This window comes from Hyperolius riggenbachi, chromosome 10 (assembly GCF_040937935.1).
Source record: "Hyperolius riggenbachi isolate aHypRig1 chromosome 10, aHypRig1.pri, whole genome shotgun sequence".
NCBI classification, from domain to species: Eukaryota; Metazoa; Chordata; class Amphibia; order Anura; family Hyperoliidae; genus Hyperolius; species Hyperolius riggenbachi.
In genome coordinates this window covers 58,297,351-58,303,350 of record NC_090655.1, presented here as the reverse complement: position 1 = coordinate 58,303,350, position 6,000 = coordinate 58,297,351, and positions in this window count along the sequence as shown.

Sequence of the window (6,000 nt, the reverse complement as noted above, 5' to 3'; positions counted from 1 at the left end):
AATTTTCTTATGGGCACCTCCCCAAATTTCTCACCCATAATATCAATAGGTTACTTGTCCTTGTCAAAAATGCCACGCCTATCCTTCTCTTCTGCAGTTCTTGAAAACGGCAAGAGTTCCTGCAGGTTCATGAGGGATGGCGTTTTACATAAAGAAAATGAAGGCGATCCTCTGTTTGATAGAAAATAGGTCCCTAAATCTATACTTATTTGGATGAGCTACTTACATCTGCAAGAACATAAGGAAATAGATGGAGCTAGAAACATCAAATGGCGTTGCACACTTACATCTGCAAATTCCATCTGCGGTTTTCCTAATTTTTCCTCAAGTCCAATTCTGCGGTTTGCAAATTTTTTTTTTTTGGCTTTGCCTTTTGAATTTTTCTCTCTGTGATTTTGCATTTTTGAGCGTTTTTTTTTTTTAAATTTATTTATTTGTAAGATTTTTCCAAGTGCAATTCCTTTGGGTGCCATTGAAGGTAATTCACATGAGAATGTTTGTAATTTAATTTTGAAATCCAATCCAATTTCTGTGTAATATCCAGTTTTTCTGCATTTCCATTGACATGTGAATTTCACTAGGATACGGAAAATAGCAATACTGCTGCTGATTTAAAAACAAGGGACACTGCAAAACACACATAAATAAATTGAGGGTCAATTCATATTAGTAGCACCTCTGAAAGGTTTTCCCCCTCTAAATGTATTAGAGGCAAAGGATCAGAGCAGGACAGCCAGACAACTGGTATTGCTTAAGTGGAAATAACTTGGCAGCCTCTGTATAACTCTCGCTACAGTTGTCCTTTAAAGTAAATGTTGTACAGTTGTCCTTTAAAGTAAATGTTGCCACAACAACAAAGGGGGAGGGGATGTTCAGGCATTTATATTACCTGTTCCGTTGTGGCTTGAATAAAGAAGTTCTGATTGGAGAATGACGGAGTCCACTTGTTCTTCGAGCCATAGTTGTCAACACATATATTTTTAACCAATTAAAATGCTGCAGCCATTAAACTGACAGATGTGTCAGCGCCTACTAGAGATGGCCCGAACGGTTCACCGGCGAACTTCCGGGGTTCGCGATCGCAGAGAACCGTGAACTTTTCCGGAAGTTTGATTCGCCCCCATAGTGCATTCTTAGGGTCAACTTTGACCCTCTACATCTCAGTCAGCAGGCATATTGTAGCCAATCAGGCTACACTCCCTCCTGGAGCCCCCCACCCATTTCACTCACTTGTGTGCCTGCAGTAATTAGAGAAGGGAGAGCTGCTGCAGAGAGAGATATAGGGAAAGCTTAGTTAGGCTCTTGTAGGCTTGTTCGCTTGCTCCTTGCTGATTCTTATTGCTAAAAAAGCACCCCTCAACAGCTCTTTTGAGAGCTAATCTTGTTCTTGTGATCTATTTTTTTTTTGTGGCCCACTTGCATTATATACAGCCCTGTCAGTCAGTCGCAGCTGGCCTTTGGCCCCTTGGTGTTAATTCCTACTGTGCCACTGCCATGCCCAGCACATTCAGTGAGTGACTACCTGTGTGTGTGACAGGCAGCTGCACATTTGTAATCCCAATCACTTCACCTGTTCACTGTTCAGTGCACCTACCTACCTACCTACCTACCTACCTAGGTGAGCGCATGTATTAATACCACCAGTCATTACACCAGTTCACGGTACCTGTATGTGTGTGTGTGTGACAGGCAGCTGCACATTTGTAATCCCAATCACTGCACCTGTTCACTGTTCCGTGCACCTACCTACCTACGTGAGCGCACGCAGTTTTATATACCACCACCAGTCGCTGCACCTGTTCACGGTACCTGTGTGTGTGACAGCTGCACATTTGTAATACCAGTCACTGCAACCTGTTTACTGCACCTGTGTAACCGCACATTGTTGTACCAGCAGTCACTGCATACCTGTTCACTGCACCTGTGTAACCGCACATTGTTGTACAAGCAGTCACTGCATACCTGTTTACGGCACCTGTGTAACCGCACATTGTTGTACCAGCAGTCACTGCATACCTGTTCACTGCACCTGTGAAACCGCACATTGTTGTACCAGCAGTCACTGCATACCTGTTTACGGCACCTGTGTAACCGTACATCGTATTAGTCAAGTCAGTGCATACTTTTCACTTCATCCCCCCAATATGGACAAAATAAAAGGCAGAGCGAGAGGCAGGCCACCTGGCAGGTCTGTTAGGTCGTGCTGTTGTGATTTTGTGCGGCCCTCGAACAAAGTACAGTGTTCAGAAGAAGGCACGTGCCATCAACCCCCAATAGTGTCAGGACGTAGTTGACTAACACAGAACACCTCATCTTTTTCAGCTTCCACACGGAAGCGTGACATATCCTCCTCCTCCTCCTCCTGCTCTGATTCTGCCACCCCACTTAACATTCAATCGTCCGCCACCGCCAAAAGTGCCATCACCCCAGGGCTCAGCGGTGTGGAAATTTTTCGCATGTTTGCGGAGGTTCGGGCCATCTCTAGTGCCTACGTGTTATTTGTTTTAATTTATTAGGGTGAATGGGTATTTGATATGTATACAGTATATTGAGCGTTAATGAAGGTAAAGCTATGTGGGGAAGCTTCCTACAGTTCCATGAAGGTGGGAGCCTTGATGAGTTGCACAATGCATATCCTTTTTAACCCTTTGCACACCCAAAACCATGCATTCAATGATCTTTCACTAACCGCAGTAAAAAAAACAAAACGCTGCTAGCTTTGTTTAAAATAGGAAGTGTCTGCATTGTAATTATGACATGAAGCTGATCAGACCAGTCCCTGAGGCCCCGTTCACATTACAAACGTGGACGGGCACGCACGCGGAATGCAACGCGTACGAACGCACGCCATCCGCGTTTGTATGCGATGCGTGGCTGATCCTTTCACTGAAAAGTGAATGGGACAGCCATGCGTTTTGGCAAAAAATGCGTGCAGCATGCGTTCCCGGACCGCACATGTCCGGAACGCATGCAGTGTGAACATCAGACATTGCACTCTATGCGATGTCTGATGTCGTGCGTGTCGGCCACCTGCACGCGTTTCCAAAACGCGGCTGGAAACGCGTGCAGTGTGAACGGGGCCTAATTCCCATCAGTCCCTACACTAATGTTGCACCGTGAGTAGCACTGCAGTCCAGATGGCCAAAGTATTTTTTCACCTGTATTTTTAAAAATATATCATTTTCCACCTTATTTTAAATGCATATTCCTGTAAATCTGCATGAATTGGCATTAGTCTTTTTTTTTTGGGGGGGGGGGGGGGGGGAGGGGGGGGATTTTACTTTGTGCAATAAATATACTGAGAGAACCTGGCTGGCTGGAGTATAGCTACAGCAGTGCGGCTAGCGGTGGTGTTTTGCAGCGGCCGGGAACTTTAATCAAGATGTAACTGAAGAGTGCAAGATTAGAGGATATTGGCATGAAAACACATTTTTTTAATACAGGATACAGATAAGTATTTCTGGTTAATTTAGAATAATAAAAGACCTTTTTCATCATTTTTTTTTTTTTTTACTTAACCTTTTGTGGAAATGGGTAAGGGGTACCCCCATACCTACTTTTTCTTGGAGGTGGGCGGGTATCTGGGGGTCCCCTTCTTAAAGGGGACTCCCAGATGCCACCATGAACCCCCCCAGGGCATTGGCCGCCCCCACATCCTCCTAGGCTTTGCCGCCCCTCTCCCCCGGAACCCCCCCATACCATGGACCATGTGAGATGGCATAGCTCAAGGTTTGAAGCCACACTCAGCCGGGGCTCCACATTCTGGATATTCCAGCCTGCATGGGAGACAAGGAGTTAAGGAGGCTCGGGAAGGAGTACCCCACATCATTTTTTTTTTACATATCCCACACTCTGACCATAAAAAAAAATGTTTAAAAAATAGGTAAAGTTGCCAGGGATCCTTATACAGCCATATTGCGGCTGTACAGCGATCCCTGGCCAAAACGTTGCCACTAGACTTGCTCATCACGGATTAATCACGAGTAACCATGGTGGTTACTCGTAATTCAAATTAGCTCTAATTGCTCCAGCTGAGCGGGTAGATGCGGCAGGGTTAATTACCCAGAATGCCGCTTTCCGCCCAGCGTTTCAACGAGCTCACAAGCGTCTATTGCAAGGCTCGCTATAAAGCACTTCTTCCTTCAAGCCGGAAGGAGGAAGTGCACCATAGCGAGGCTTGCAAACCGTCCATTAGGAAGCTTGTGAGCTTGTTGAAACGATGGACGGAGAGTGGCATTCTGGGTAACTAATCCTGCCGCATCTACCCGCTCAGTTGGAGCAATTAGAGCTAATTTGAATCACGAGTAACCACCGTGGTTAATTGTAATTAATCCGTGAGGAGCAAACCTAGTTGCCACTTCCACGGAGTTTCCAGGGAATGCAGTCATGAAATGAATTGCTCATTCTTTTGCTGCATGTAAATTTACACCGCCGTTAGGTTGCTACATTATCTGTCATTTACCGTATTTAAGGTATTTTTTTAAGAAAAAATTCCTCTTATTCCCACTATTCTATTTAACATACCCTGCAAATTTGGTGTTTCTAGCACATACAGGCAGGGGCGTAGCTAGAAGTCCCCAGGCCCTCCTGCAAGAATTTGAGTGCCCCCCGGGGCCCGCTCATGGCCGTTTTGGGGGGGCAGGAGGGGTCGCAGCTTTGCATATCAGCAGGGAGGGGGGACAGTCCTCCCCCCCCCCCCCCTCCCTCAACTCTGCGCTCTCCCTCCTGCATCTATCTAAGTGGCAGTAGCGGCGGCAGCAGCAGCTATGATTACCTTCATTCACCATAGGGGTCTCCGATCTGCAAGGGCTTCTCCAATCTGCAAGGGCTTCACATTACCCTAGCAGAACGGAGAAGCCCTTGCAGATCGGAGACCTCTGTGGTGAATGGAGGTAATTATAGCTGCTGCCGCTGCTACCACTTTGATAGATGCAGGAGGGGGAGCGCAGAGGGGAGAACCTGAGTTGAGGGAGGGGGGAGGACTGCCCCCCCCCCCCCTCCCCGCTGATGTGCAAAGCTCTCGCTTCATGCTGTGTCCCAACCTGCCCCCCCAAATGGCCATGAGCGCCCCCCCTTCCCCTATTGTTATGCCAGTGCATACTGGGGCTTTGCTATTAACTGCTGAAGTCGGCGGCTAGGGAAACTTTTCTCACATTCTGCATGAGAACTTTAAAATCGATTTTCTCAAAAACTATAACGTCGATTTGAAAAAAAAGTTTTTGTTCCCAATGTTCTACTTAACAAATGCAAATTTGGTTTTTCTAGCAAGTATGGGGGCTTTGCTATTAACCGTTAAATAAATCACCGATTCCGACTTGCGATCACAAATGTAATGCCTAATTCCGACTCAACTGCGTTTAAATTCAGAACTTCCATTTCTATCCATAATCCTGATCACGGCAATCCGGAAGTGGGTGGAGCCGTGATCAAAACCACTCGAATCTGGAATTGTATATAGCAAGAAGGAACCAAGAACTGTACATAAATCTGCACCACCAATTCAATTATGCAAAAGTATAAACTTTATTGAACAACAAGCAATCATAAAAACATTTAAAAAGAAGGTATAAACCACTGAAAAAGACCTTTTTATAGTTACATAGTTACATAGTTACATAGTTATTTTGGTTGAAAAAAGACATACGTCCATCGAGTTCAACCAGTACAAAGTACAACACCAGCCTGCTCCCTCACATATCCCTGTTGATCCAGAGGAAGGCGAAAAAACCCTTACAAGGCATGGTCCAATTAGCCCCTAAAGGGAAAAATTCCTTCCCGACTCCAGATGGCAATCAGATAAAATCCCTGGATCAACATCATTAGGCATTACCTAGTAATTGTAGCCATGGATGTCTTTCAACGCAAGGAAAGCATCTAAGCCCCCTTTAAATGCAGGTATAGAGTTTGCCATAACGACTTCCTGTGGCAATGCATTCCACATCTTAATCACTCTTACTGTAAAGAACCCTTTCCTAAATAAATGGCTAAAACGTTTTTCCT